We start from the raw sequence: 15,782 nt of genomic DNA, 5'->3' as shown, positions 1-15,782 counted from the left end.
AAATCAGTTTTGAATTAGACATTTATTAGTGGGCTTACTTGATTAATATCTCTGTCCCTCACAAGACTATAAACACCTTGGTAGCAGGAAATATATCTGGTAATATTCATCATAAATTCTAGTATTTAACACATAGGAAATACTAAAAATTATTTTTGAATGGCTGAATTGTGGGAGCTCAGAACACAGAGCTTGCCCCAACTTTGCCACTTATCTTTTGCCCTTTGCCAGGCATTGATCTTTCTGCAATTTAGTTTCTCCTCTTGTATAATGGAATAATAAGACCCACCCACCTACTTCTCAGGGTTCTTATAAGGTCCAAATAAAACCCAATATATGAAAAATTTTACTATAGGATTGTAGCTGGAACAATATCACATTATGCTATATGACTAATAAGTACTTACTGAGTACTTACTATAAACCAGGCACTATGCAAAGTGCTCCAAATACATGATCTCATCTAATCTTTATTTTAAAAACTGTGAAGAAGATATTAATGTCTTCATTCTACAAACAAAGAAATCGAAGTCCTAAAATGTTCAAGAAATTTGCTTCATCTTCAACTGAGAAATTTGGGGTCAGAACTCAGTCTCTGATCCTGGCGCCTGCACACTCTTAACCCCCATGCCTCAGTGTCATCCCAGAGCCCCACTGAACCCAGCACTGCTCTGAAGCAGCAGCATCTACTCTGGAACCTACTGTCTGGTTGGCTAGGAATCAAGGAGCGAACATCGGAGGTCCTCTCTGAACCATGTCCTTCCCAACTTCACTAGAATAAATATACCAAAGCACAGCACTCCCTAGCATAGAGAACCTGGATGAGCTGGGGAAACCCAGTTTTGCAGAGGGTTCTGAGTCTGGCCGCCCCACAGAGGTGTCCGCATGACTATGGTGACGGAGCCACTTTCTTCCTCTTGTCCAAGATCTGCTTCAGTCCATGATGGCTTTCCTCCTGTCTTCTACTCACAGACACACAGTTCAAGCAGTCCTTGTGTGTCCAAAACCTCATGGCAGGAGAGGCTGATACTGAAGGAAGTTCTTCCTCATTTAACAAAAGGATTTTTCAAAAATGATATTTCAAACTTAAGGCAACAAAACAAAACAAACAAACAAAAAAAACAGCTTAGAATTTTTGCCACTCGTCTCCAGATCCAAAAGAACGTTTCCTAAGTTTTTGAGTAGAACTACACTTTGGTCTACTTAGGAATCAGTTTATGGCTTCCATTTTGTTCTTTGAAAGGCCTTCATGTAGTTATGGCAAAGCTGTTTTCATCTTCAATCACCGAAGGAGCTGGAAAACCTTCTGTGTTCAGTGCCTAGCACAGTGGTATGTATAGGCCTGTCTTAAAATCCCTCTGGGTAGTAAAGAGGGACAACCAGAAGAGTTTCCACTATTGTTTTCTAGGACCCCAAGATAAATCCGAAACAGTAAGAGCTTGATGACTATATTTTGAACATCAGTTATGAGTGGGTAGCTATTTTATTTTAAACATACACACACTAAGTTTACTTTCTGTAAAGAGGCATTTCCAACTTCTACTCTAAACTCAAGTAAATTAAAACAACACACACACACACACACACACACACACACACACACACATACATACACCATCTCAGCCGTATTTTCACCAAAGATAATGAACAGAGCAGACAAATCAGTCTGACAGGTAATTTACCATTAACGGTTTGATTTCATCAGTCTAGCCACAATGCATTATGAACTAGGAAAATTAGACAAGTCAAGAGGATGATAGTATCAGTGTTTAATGTTTATTTTCCATTACCTGGCAGCACAATTATTCTCAATAAAATATAACCATTCTCTAAGAGAAAAACTTGAAGCAGTTCAGCTCATAAAATAGTACTATTAAAGTTTCAAGCAGACTCAGCTACTTGGAGAAAGACACTATGTGCCTTTTATTGATGACTGGTGTGACAAGCGAAAACCATGCAGATTGATCTCTCTGTTTAGGTGAAATGAAGGAAAACAGGTCAGTCTCTGGACAAATAACTTCCATATTCACTAAGTGAAAGATGTTTTTCTCCTTCCCTTTTGAATGCCATGAAAAATGTAGTCATTTTCAAAATGAGTTAACAGTTCTGTGTTGCTTATCCCAACCCAAAGCAGCATAGGACAGGGACTTGAAAATCTATGTCAATACAGACTATATCAGTAAATGTCACACATACTCTGGTGCCTTGAGCCCAGGTATAAACTCATCCAAAAGTGACTGAGACAAGAGTCTTAATAGATCTTACTGCCTAACAGACTTCTCAGAAATTGAGTTTTCAAAAATAGGTAAGTTGTTTGAAATTAGCCTCAGATACAAATATCTCTGTCATATGGGGAAGTTTTTCTTTCCAATGATCTGTTTTGAAAAAATAGTGAAATACAACTTTGAAAAAAAATCAGATCCCTTACATTTCAAATGTAATTTTCCCATTGTGTCCCCTTTAACCAATTACCAAACGAAGAAGCTGAGAATCCAAGATGAGTTAAGATAGCGTCTTCTTGGGAGTGGAAAGATAAATAATTACAAGAATTCCAAAGCTGAATGGCAGTAAAATACAGTTTCTAAGGCTTGATAGGGTCCATCTAGCAGCATCTACCAAGAGAAGAGTGAATTGAGGTCTCAAATAAGAACAGCAGTAGTAGTAATAATAATAGAGTTATAGCAAGGTCTCCAAACTGCAGAAACCAAAGCATTTACAATTGGGAATGACTGAAAGAAGAGGGTGGTGCGTATCCCCCTTCTCATTCAACTCTCACTCACTAGATTAGCACCCACCTATAATGAATCCCTTATTACTTACATAGCTGCTATTCTCTTCTTTCCTTTGTTCATTCTTCTACTGGACTGTTGGTCTTTCACTTCTTAATTTCTAAGGGCTCTTTAAATATGAGGGAGATTACCCTTTGTCTAGGGCAGATTCTCTCCTTTCTATTTGTTTTGTGTCAGTCTTGGGAAGTTTTTCCCCCTGGAATTTGCCCATTTTATTTAAATTCTCAATTTTGTTGGAATATTTCCATAAGATCCTCTTATTACCTTTTACATATCTCTAGAATTTGTGATGATGGCCACCTGTTTTTGTGCTTTATGGGTTATTCTCTACCATCAGTTTTATTAGTTTTTTTTTAAATGACTATTTTTTGGTTTTACTAATCTCTACTCTTGTACACTTACTATTTTTCTCTTTTAATGTTATTACTGCCATCCTTCTACTTCTGTGGGTTTAATTTGCTGTCCTTTGCTTATTTATAGAAGGTGAACTGTCACATTTCCAAGATCATTCAGTTACAATATTTTTAAATTTCCATTGTGATTTCTTCTTGGACCTCTGGGTTATTCAAAAATGTACTGCTTAATTGGTGCAGCCGCTCTGGAAAGCAGTGTGGAGGTTCCTCAGAAAATTAAAAATAGACCTACCCTATGACCCAGCAGTAGCACTGCTAGGAATTTATCCAAGGGACACAGGAGTACTGATGCATAGGGGCACTTGTACCCCAATGTTCATAGCAGCACTCTCAACAATAGCCAAATTATGGAAAGAGCCTAAATGTCCATCAACTGATGAATGGATAAAGAAATTGTGGTTTATATACACAATGGAATACTACGTGGCAATGAGAAAAAATGAAATATGGCCTTTTGTAGCAATGTGGATGGAACTGGAGAGTGTGATGCTAAGTGAAATAAGCCATACAGAGAAAGACAGATACCATATGGTTTCACTCTTATGTGGATCCTGAGAAACTTAACAGGAACCCATGGGGGAGGGGAAGGAAAAAAAAAAAAAAAAAAAGAGGTTAGAGTGGGAGAGAGCCAAAGCATAAGAGACTGTTGAGAACTGAGAACAAACTAAGGGTTGATGGGGGGTGGGAAGGAGGAGAGGGTGGGTGATGGGTATTGAGGAGGGCACCTTTTGGGATGAGCACTGGGTGTTGTATGGAAACCAATTTGACAATAAATTTCATATATATAAAAAAAAAATGTACTGCTTCAGGGCACCTGGGTGGCTCAGTTGGTTATGCGTCTGACTCTTGATTTTGGCTCAGGTCATGATCTCACAGTTGTGCAATCAAGACCCACGTCAGGCTCATCGCTGGGCATGAAGCCTGCTTAAGATTCTCTGCCTCTCCTTCTGCCCCTCTGCCCCTCTCCCCAACCACTCTCTCTCAAAACACAAACGAACAAAGTGTATCCATGCACACGTGACTTTTATAGTTCCCTTTGATACTGATTTCTTATGTAACTCCACTCTAGTCTGAGAGCATTCTCTGTATGATTTGAATCCACTGAAAGTTGTTGAAATTTTCTTTATTGCTCAACATATGGCCAATATTGGTAAATGTTACATACGCACTTTATTTTTTATTTATTTTTTTTTCAACGTTTATTCATTTTTGGGACAGAGAGAGACAGAGCATGAACGGCGGAGGGGCAGAGAGAGAGGGAGACACAGAATCGGAAACAGGCTCCAGGCTCTGAGCCATCAGCCCAGAGCCCGACGCGGGGCTCGAACTCACGGACCGCGAGATCGTGACCTGGCTGAAGTCGGACGCTTAACCGACTGCGCCACCCAGGCGCCCCTACATACGCACTTTAAATGAACATGCATTCTACTATTGTGGGTACACACACGTCAATTAGGGCAAATTAATTAATGGTATCATTTAAATTTTTTATATCCTTGCTGATTTTTTCTCAACAAGTTCTGTTATTAAGGGAGAGATGTGTTAAAATTTCCCACCATGTTTGTGAATATGTATATTTCTTCTTTCAGTTCTGACAGTTCTAGATTTCCATATTTTGAGGCTATGTAAACAGCTGCATTAAATTTAGAATTTTTGTATCTTTCTGTATACTGACTCTGTTATCAATATGAAATATCCCTCCTTATCTCTGATGATGCTTTTTTGAGCTAAGTCTAATTTGTAACTCCAACAGCTTCATTTTGTTAATGTTTACATGGTATATCTTCTCCATTCTTTTACTTTAAACATTTTTTGTATTTTTATATTTGCATACTCCTATAAAAGGTATATTTGTAAGTTTTGGTTTTGTTTCATCTAGTACGATAAACTTTTAAGTGAAACATTTAATCTGTTTACATTTCATGTATTATTTTTGTTTTATTATCTGTTTGTTTTGTTTTCTCTTTTCCCACCTATCCTACATTACTGTTTGTCTCCTCTTTTTTGCCTTTTTTTAATCTTATGGTTTTCAGTATTTCACTTCCTTTACTATAGCTTATTAACTGTATATTTTTTACTACTCTTTTTTTAAATTTATTTTTTTTAATTCAAGTTAGTTAACATACAGTGTAGTATTGGTTTCAGGAGTAGAACACAGTGATTCATCACTTCCCTAGGACACCCAATGTTCATCCCAACAAGTGCCCTCCTTAATACCCGTCATCCATTTAGCCCATCCCCCCCACCCACCTCCCCTCTAGCAACCCCTAGTTTGTCCTCTGTTATCTAAGTCTTTTTACTACTCTTGATTATAAAAGAGATCAGAGATTACAGCAAGTCTCTTGATTTATTAAATCTGATATAAATTAGTACTTTCACCACTTCCAGAACATTTGACTATATTTACTTGCCTCTCATCATTCATATTATTATTGCCATATTTTAGACATGTGAGTACCCACACATATGCACATACATGTGTGCCCCACAAATCATACCCACATATTTACTGTTTTAGTACCTTCTTCCTTAATCTCCATAGTTTCATTTGAGGTTATTTTTCCTTCTGCCTATGGAACTACACTTGTTATTTTGTTTATCAAGAAAATACCAGTAACAAATTCTCTCCAATTTCATCATTCTGAAAGTTGTCTTTATTTCTCCTCCTCTGTGAAGGATATTATTGTGGAGTATTAAGGGGGCTCTGGACACAAGTCCAGTATGTGGGAAGGAGGGGGCTGGTTCCTCACAGCAACAATAAACAATTCTTGGACACCAATTGGGGTCCTACAGTTCAACTCAATTCTGACGTTACGTACCAGGAGACAGTGTCAGATCCCACATGTTAAGGGTTCAATCCTACAAGAGTGCTTCACCTCCCCATCTTTAAATGCCAGCTGGCAAGCCCAGGCTATATCATCTGGGCTTCTGACAGACTGCTTATCAATTGGAGGTTCCAATTACCCTCTTTTTGGGTTCAATTAACTTGCTAGAGCAGCTCACAGAACTCAGAGAAGCATTTTATCTAATAAATTACTAGTTTATTGTAAAAGGATACAACTCAAGAACAGCCAGATGGAGGAAATGCATAAAGCGGGGTATATGGGAAGGGATGCAAAGCTCTCATGCCCTCTTCAGGTGCACCACCCTCCCAGCACCTCTATGTGTTCACCAACATGGAAACACTCCAAATCCTGTCCTTTTGGGTTTTAATGGAGGCTCCATTTCATGGGCATAAATAACCAAATCACTGCCATTGGTGATTGATTTAACCTCCAGCCCCTCTCCCCTCCCTGGAAATCAGGATGGTGGGACTGAAAGTTCCAACCCTCTAATCATGTTTGGTTCCCATGGAAAACAGCCTTATCCTTTGGTGCTTTAAAAGTCAATTCATCAACATAAACCCAGTTTTGGTGGAAAGGGCTTGTCATGAAGATCTCCATTTCACCTTTATGGCTCTGAAGAGATTTTAGGAACTGAGGACAAGAGACCAAATATTAATAACAAAAGATGCTCTCATTGCTCAATAAATTACAAGGGTTTGGGGAGCTGTAAGCCAGGAACTGTGGGCAAAAACTAAACACATGAGAAATATATGTTGGGTCATTTATTTCTCATAAATCATAATGTACAAGTATTGGATTCTAGGTTGGCAGTTTACTTTTAACACTACTATTTTTGTTGAGAAGTCCACAGCCAATTTTATTATTGCTCATTTGAAGGTAATGTCCTTTTTCTTTTGTTTTTAATTTCTGGCAGTTTCTCCATGATGCCCTAAGATGTAGTTTTCTTTGTGTTTATTCTGCTTGGATTTATACAACTTCCTCAATTTATGGCTGATTTTCAATCTATTTTAGAAAATTCCCAGCTATTATCTCTTCAAATAATGCTTCTGCCATGTTCTCTCTCCACCTTGCCTGGAACTCCTACTACACATGTTAAATTTTTTTCAGTGTTCCATACAACCCTTATGTTCGATTCTTTATTTTTTATCCTTTTGTCTCTCCAAGTTTCAGTCTGGATATTTCCTTTTGATGTATCTTCTGGTACAATTCTCTCTTTAGCTGTATGTAATATGTAAGCTCACCTACTGGGTTTTTAATTTCAGTTACTACCTTTTTCAGTCCCAGTATTCCATTTCCCTGCTGTAATGAACTTTAGGATAAAAGGCTGTCTCTCAGTGTCCTATCATTTCCAGGCAACCAACTAGCTCTTATTTATTAAAATTATCCACATAGCTGCTCCCCTTCTGAAAGTGTCAGCAAGGTCGGATTCGATTCCAGGCCTCTGCTTTTAGCAGAGATCAGGAAAGTTGAAGGTCTTAATTCAATGGATTATTTCTGTGTTATATAATCTATATTACGCAATCATCATATTTTCCAAATAGTAAGTGGCATTATGTAATTATACTACAGTGCTACATATCTCCTTTTAGTTTCTCTTTACATTTCTTTACAAATTAATGTCTTATTTAGGTATCACAGAATTTGCCTTTTCTATTCAATGTTTCCCTTGAATTGAATCTTAAATATATTTCTCCATTTCCATCTAGTATAAAGTGTTGCTTTTGAAAATTCTGATAATCTAATACAAATCACATGCCCTTTTTAAATGGATGCCCAAAAGATTTGCTTCTTTTTCTTTATAGTCCAGTAATTTCACTAGATGATGTCTTGGTATTGGTTATTTTAGGTCAATATTAATTATTTGCTGTGCTTTTCCGATACAGAATTTCAATGTCTTTCCCAATTCCAGGGTTCTTGAAATATTTTTATGTCTTTTGCTTGTCTTGTTTTTTTTTTTTTTTTTTTATAAACTCCTATTAAAATTTTTTTTTTCAACGTTTATTTTTGGGACAGAGAGAGACAGAGCATGAACGAGGGAGGGGCAGAGAGAGAGGGAGACACAGAATCGGAAACAGGCTCCAGGCTCTGAGCCATCAGCCCAGAGCCCGACGCGGGGCTCGAACTCACGGACCGCGAGATCGTGACCTGGCTGAAGTCGGACGCTCAACCGACTGCGCCACCCAGGCGCCCCAATAAACTCCTATTAATTACATGTTTGATCTTCTTTGCCTATCTTCAATGACACTTTTTAATCTTAAAATGATGTTTTCTTAAATCTTTATTTTTGATTTAAAATTGTTTTCTTTTTTACACCTACTTCCTTCAGGGCATTGTTTTGTCTGCTCTTAGGTTTCTATTTACAATTCTGAAATATCTCCTCCTATTTCTAATTCTTTCCTGAGTTGTCACCTTATTTCTTGTAATTCTGTTTTATGTTCTTCTTTTATGTCTTTACCATTTCTTAGAGACTGAGTTCCTTTTGCAATCATAGGTTTCAGTTTTGTGGGCATGTGTTTTTGGCATACTTCCATTTTCCACTTGGATGTTATTCTGCTTATTTTCTTATAACTTAATACGGGATTTGGCCTTGATACTATTATTTTGCTTGTTTTTTGTGTAAATTTATTTTTTGGTACTTATAATTATTGTGTAATTATTAATAATTTGTGTAAAATTAACTCAAACTTTTGAAATAGGATTCAGGAAAGCTTTGTTAACAGATTCATCCTTGTTTTTGCATTGCATTAAAAAATATGACAGCTTGATTCTTGGGGTTTCCTGGCTCTACTTCCCTTCCCCACTTTGAACTAGATCACCTTTTTGGTCTATTGTCCCTATCCTGTTCAATTTTGATTCCACTCTCAGCAACTTTTCTTTAATGCGACTTGTCCTGGAAGAAAGCTTTGCCAAGTTGGTTTTGAGAATTCCCAGAGGCTAATGTTTTAGCCCCTTAATTCCTGATGATTATATTTTGGTTCTTCTGTTCTCAGACCTAGCAGATGCTACCCTGTTTCTTCTTCCTTGTTCCTCTGAGACACCAATATCATTGCAGACCTTGGAGGTGTTGGTGCTTTAATCCCACCTACTAGTATTTGGAGGTATGAAGATACCTTGTTACCTAGTTTTAGGGTCAATGTGATTATATTGTTGTTTTAATGTATGAATTGAAAAAGAATGCTCTCACCACCACCATCTTTCCAGAATCCTCTCCACATTTAATTTTTTTTTTCCAACGTTTATTTATTTTTGGGACAGAGAGAGACAGAGCATGAACGGGGGAGGGGCAGAGAGACAGGGAGACACAGAATCGGAAACAGGCTCCAGGCTCTGAGCCATCAGGCCAGAGCCCGACGCGGGGCTCGAACTCGCGGACCGCGAGATTGTGACCTGGCTGAAGTCGGACGCTTAACCGACTGCACCACCCAGGTGCCCCTTAATTTTATATGAAGTATGATGTGAATCTCTTGTGGGGCCACTACTGTTATTAAATCCATGCTTTTCCTAACACTTTCGGTGAGAATGTTCCAGTTCACATTTTATTGTTTCATGCCAGGGTGATCCATTTGCAGTTTAAAACCACACCTCTTTAAACTATGCTTCATCACAGCTTCAACATTTCTTGTATTTGACAAGCTTTGCCTTACTTCACCTGAAAAAGCACTCAAGAATTATGTCATTCTCAACATGTTACTCAATTACGTAGCAATAAATGCTAGCTCAATCTCAGTAGACTGGCATGACCACAACACAAATAGGCAATTTGGAAGACACACTAATAAAACTACTTGAGATTGGCCATTCTGAGTGCATCTACTCAAAACAGGTGTCAGAATTAAATATATACCAGTTATCATATTATCAACCTCAGAACTGTAAACATAAAAGCAAGGATTCCATCTGTTTGGTTTACCATTTTATCCCCAGAGGTTAACACTATGCTTAAATACCTAAAACACATTCACTGAATTTGTTGAACGAATGGACTCTTAGCAGACTGTTTATATATTAACTCTCTTCACAACCTTTTATTCAGTGAGAGATGTTTCAGCACTACCCTTCATTTAAAATAGCAATTGCAGGGTGCCTGGGTGGCTCGGTCGGTTGGGCGTCCGACTTCGGCTCAGGTCATGATCTCGCAGTCCATGAGTTCGAGCCCCGCGTAGGGCTCTGTGCTGACAGCTCAGAGCCTGGAGCCTGTTTCGGATTCTGTGTCTCCCTCTCTCTCTGCCCCTCCCCCGTTCATGCTCTGTCTCTCTCTGTCTCAAAAATAAATAAACGTTAAAAAAATTAAATAAAAAAATAAAATAAAATAAAATAAAATAAAATAAAATAGCAATTGCATCTTGCCTGATGCTGGCTTTGTAGAACCATTAATGCCATCTGAATATGCTACAGCCGTTAATGAGTGATCCAACAGGTAAGAAGGTTGTCACTGTTTTGGCAATGCTCAGGCGATCAATTTGGCTAATCTAACAAGTCAGGAAACAAGGACATGATCAGAGAGGGCATTCATAAGATGTAGCCAGATGTCAGAAATGTTACATCATATCTGGTGATCTAGCAGCACCTGGGTGGCTCAGTTGGATAAGCATCTGACTTCGGTTCAGGTCATGATCTTGCAGTTGTCCTGCGTCAGGCTCTCTGCTGTCAGCATAGAGCCTGCAGCCTGCTTCAGATTCTGTGTCTCCCTCTGTCTCTACCCCTCCCCTGCTTACGCTCTGTCTCTCAAAAATAAACATGTAAAATTTTAAAAAAAATCTGGTCATCTAGCATAAGGGGTTGAATTCTGGGAATCTTATAGAACTATGTCATCCAAAGATACTGGGATTGCTCTTTATAAAAGGTTTAGTTTCCACCTTGATGCAGTTGTTTTGGCTTCCCTAGAGGCCTTTGATTCCTCTTTAAGTCTAACTCCCCTTCAGAAAACCTGGACACTGTGGACACAAGGGCCTCAATAAGTCCCCAAACAGCCTCTGTGAGTAGCCACTCACTTGATCATCTAAATAAAGCAAACAGCAACTACTGAGATAGAGAAGGGGAGGGGAGATAAAAGAGGAAAAGACACAGAAAGTAGCATTTCATGTTCCCATGTACTTCTTAATGAGAAGATAAGAAGAGAGTTTTGTGAGTTAATTTTACTAGACAGCAAAGCTTCTTCACCCTAGGTTTTGCTTAAGTCTGAACTGAAGCATTCTGTCAATGAGTTGGTTAAATTAGAAAAACAAACTATTATACTCACTAGAAATATTAAGATACTTCTTAACAGAAAGGCTTACAAGGTTGAAAATACAACAGTAGCATTTTCTTCAGTCAGCATTATATATGTCAGCTACGCATAGAAGTACCATCTCTGAAAGAATCTGGCCTGGGACCCTTAAAATAAACATTCTGATAGAGACAAAAATGAAAAATGCTAATTACCATACAGTGTATAGAACCTATGTACCATGTCACTGTCCATACTCAAGCAAGCATCTGGTGAAATCACATACAGACCTACTTAACTTTGAGACAACCAAAAATTTCCCTGTATCCATGACTACCTGTCAGCTCTCATTTAAAGAGAAATTTTGTATGTCAGTTTGTCAAGATCTCCATCTCTTACAAGGTACTATTAAAAATCAGAAGTAAATACAAGGTGAAGAAACTTGGATCTCAAGGGAAAGTTCTCATTAGAACCATTTCTTTAATTATTGTTTCTAAAATAAGATTTCATTTTGATAAGTCTGGCTAGGGGGTTTATCAATTTTGTTAATTCTTTCAAAGAACCAGCTCCTAGTTTTGTTGATCTTTTCTGTTTTTTTGATTTTGGTATCATTGATTTCTGCTCTAATCTTTATTATTTACCTTCTTCTACTGGTTTTGGGCTTTGCTGTTCTTTTTCCAGCTCCTTTAGGTGTAAGGTTAGATTGTATATTTGAGACATTTCTTCCTTCTTTAGGAAAGCCTATACACTTCCCTCTTATGACTGCCTTTGCTGCATCCCAAAGGTTTTAGACTGTTGTGTTTTCATTTTCATTGGCTTCCATGTACTTTTTAGTTTCCTCTTTCATTTCTTGGTTAACCCATTCATTATTTAGTAGGATATTCTTTAACCTCCAGGTATTTGTGGTCTTTCCAAATTTTTTCTTGTGGTCAATTTCATGTTTCAAAGATTGTGGCCTGAAAATATGCATGATATGGTCTCAATCTTTTTGTACTTGTTGAAGGCTGATTTGTGACCCAGTATGTGATCTATTCTGGAGAATGTTCCATGTGCACTCAAGAAGAGGGAAAAAAGAAAGGACCCAAATAAATACAATCATGAATGAAAGAAGAGAGCTCACAACCAACATCACAGAAATACAAACAATTATGAGAAAATATTATGAGCAATTATATGCCAACAAATTGGGCAATCTGCAAGAAGGGGACAAATTCTATAAATATATAAACTACCAAAACTGAAACAGGAAGAAATAGAAAATTTGAACAGACCCATAACCACTGAAGAAATTGAATCACTAATCAAAAACTTCCCAACAATCAAGAGTCCAGGGCCAGATAGCTTCCCAGGGGAATTCTACCAAACATTTAAAGAAGAACACCCATTCTTTTGAAACTTTTCCAAAAATAGAAATGTAAGGAAAACTTCCAAACTCTATGAGGCCAGCATTACCTTGATTCTAAACCAAAGACCCTGCTATAAAAGAGAAAGACCAATTTCCTTGATGAACATGGACACAAAAATTCTCAACAAGATACTAGCAAATAGAATCCAACAATACATAGAATTATTCACCACGATCAAGTGGGATTTATTCCTGGGCTGTTGGGTGGTTCAATATTCTCAAATCAATCAATGTGATATATCACATTAATAAAAGAAAGGGTAAGAACCACATGACTTCTCAGTAGATGCAGAAAAAGCATTAGACAAAATACAGCATCCTTTCTTGATAAAAACCCTCAAGGAAGTAGGGATAGAAGGAATATACCTCAACATCATAAAGGCCATATATAAAAGACCCATAGCTGATATCATCCTCAATGGGGAAAAGCTGAGAACTTTCTCCCTAAGGTCAGGAACATGACAGGAATGTCCACTCTTACTACTGTTCAACATAGTACTGGCAGTCTTAGCCTCAGCAATCAGACAAGAAAAAGAAATAAAAGGCATACAAATTGGCAAGGAAGAAGCCAAACTTTCACTCTTCGCTGACAACACAATACTCTACATGGAAAATCTGAAACACTCCACCAAAAAATTGCTAGAATTGATATATGAATTCAGCAAAGTTGCAGGATATAAAATCAATGTGCAGAAGTCTCTTGCATTTCTACATACCAATAATGAAGCAATATAAAGAGAAAGCAAGGAACTGATCCCATTTACAACTTCACCAAGAACCTTAAGATACCTAGGAATAAACCTAATCAAAGAGATAAAAGATCTGTATGCTGAAAACTATAAGAACACTATGAAAAAAACTGAGGAAGACACAAAGAAATGGAAGAACAATCCATGCTCATGGACTGAAACAAATATTGTTAAAAATGTCTATATTACCCAAAGCAATCTACATATTCAATGCAATTCCCATCAAAATTACACCAGCATTCTTCACAGAGCTAGAACAAACAATCCTAAAATTTGTATGGAACCAGAAAAGATCCTGAATAGCCAAAGCAATCTTGAAAAAGAAAACCAAAGTGGGAGGCATCCTAATTCCCAGACTTCAAGCTGTATTACAAAGCTTGAAGACAATATGGTATTGGCACAGACAATATGGTATTGGCACAAAAACAGACATAGATCAATGGAACAGAATAGAGAACCCAGAAAGTGACCCACAAATATATGGCCAACTAATCTTCAACACAGCAGGAAAGAATATCCAGTGGAAAAAAGACAGCCTCTTCAGCAAATGGTGCTGGGAAAACTGGACAGCAACATGCAGAAGAATGAAACTGGACCACTTTCTTACACCATACACAAAAATAAATTCAAAATGGATAGAAGACCTAAATGTAAGACAGGAATCCAGCAAGATCCTAGAGGAGAAAACAGGCAACAACCTCTTTGACCTTGGCAGCAGCAACTGCTTACTAGGCATGTCTCTGGAGCAAGGGAAACAAAAGCAAAAATGAACTATTAGAGACTCATCAAGGTAAAAAGCTTCCCACTGCAAAGAAAACAATCAGCAAAACTAAAGGGCAGCCAACAGAATGGGAGAAGATATTTGCAAATGACAGATCAGATAAAGGGTTAGTATTCAAAATCTATAAAGAATTTATCAAACTCAACACCCAAAAAATAATCCAGTGAAAAAATGGGCTGAGGACACGAATAGACAATTTTCCAAAGAAGACATCTAAATAGCTAAGAGATATATGAAAAGATGCTCAACATCACTCATCATTAGGGAAATACAAATCAAAACCACAAGGAGATACCATTTCACACCCGTCAGAATGGCTAAAATTAACAACTCAGGAAACAACAGATGTTGCTGAGGATACCGAGAAGGGGGAATCCTTTCGCACTGTTGGTGGGTGCAAACTGGTGCAGCCATTCTGGAAAATGGTATGGAGGTTCCTCGCAAAGTTAAAAATAGAACCGCTCTACCACCCAGCAGTTACACTACTAGGTATTTATCCAAAGAATACAAAAATGCTGGTTCAAAGGGGCAAATGCACCCCAATGTTTATAGCAGTGCCATCAATAATAGCCAAAGTAGGGTGTCTGGGTGGCTCAGTGGGTTATGCGTCTGGCTTCGGCTCAGGTCATGATCTCATGGTTTGAGTTCAAGCTCCACATCAGGCTCTGTGCTGACAGCTCAGAGCCTGAAGCCTGCTTCTGACTCTGTATCTCCCTCTCTCTCTGCCCTCCCCCACTCATGCTCAGTCTCTCTCAAAATAAATAAACATTAAAAAAAATAAAAATAATAGCCAAAGTATGGGAAGAGCCCAAATGTCCATTAATTGATGAATGGATAAAGAAGTGGTGTACGTGTATACACACACACACACACACACACACACACACGGAATATTACTCTGTGATGAAAAAGAATGAAATCTTGCAATTTGCAACAACAGGGATGAATTAGAGTGTATTATGCTAAGCAAAATTAGTCAATCAGAGAAAGACATATTATATGATTTCACTCATATGTGAAATTTAGGAAACAAAACAGATGAACATAGGGGAATGGAAGGGAAAATAAAATTAAAACAGAGGGAGGCAAACCATAAGAGACCATTAAATATAGAAAACAAACAGAGGGTTGCTGGAAGGGAGGTGGGGAGGAGGATGGGCTAAATAGGTGATGGGCGTTAAGGAAGGCACTTGTTGGGAAGAGCATTGGGTGTTATATGTAAGTGATGAATCACTAAATTCTGCTCCTGAAATCAATACTACACTGTATGTTAACTAGCTTGAATCTAATTTTTTTTTAAGTTTTATAAATAAAGATTGCATAAAAGAATAAAAAAAAGTAAGATTTCAGAAAATCTTGAAAGATTTGAAAATCATTCAGAAAATCTTTCCCACCAAGGTGAAAAGTCCCTAAAATCTGAATGCAAGAATACTGTGACATAGCATCAGAAATGTTAATTATCTCATAGTTCCTAAATTTCCAGAGAACAATGTCAACTGAAGCTTTTAAGCCACAGTTTCAAACTGATTTTCACCAAATTGCAAGCATTTTGATGGAGCTGTATTAGAAGTCTAATCACATTTACTACTCTCC

The sequence above is a fragment of the Puma concolor genome, chromosome B4 (genome assembly GCF_028749965.1).
Source record: "Puma concolor isolate L17-30 chromosome B4, mPumCon1.1.hap2, whole genome shotgun sequence".
Classification (NCBI taxonomy): Eukaryota; Metazoa; Chordata; class Mammalia; order Carnivora; family Felidae; genus Puma; species Puma concolor.
This window is presented reverse-complemented; position numbering follows the sequence as displayed.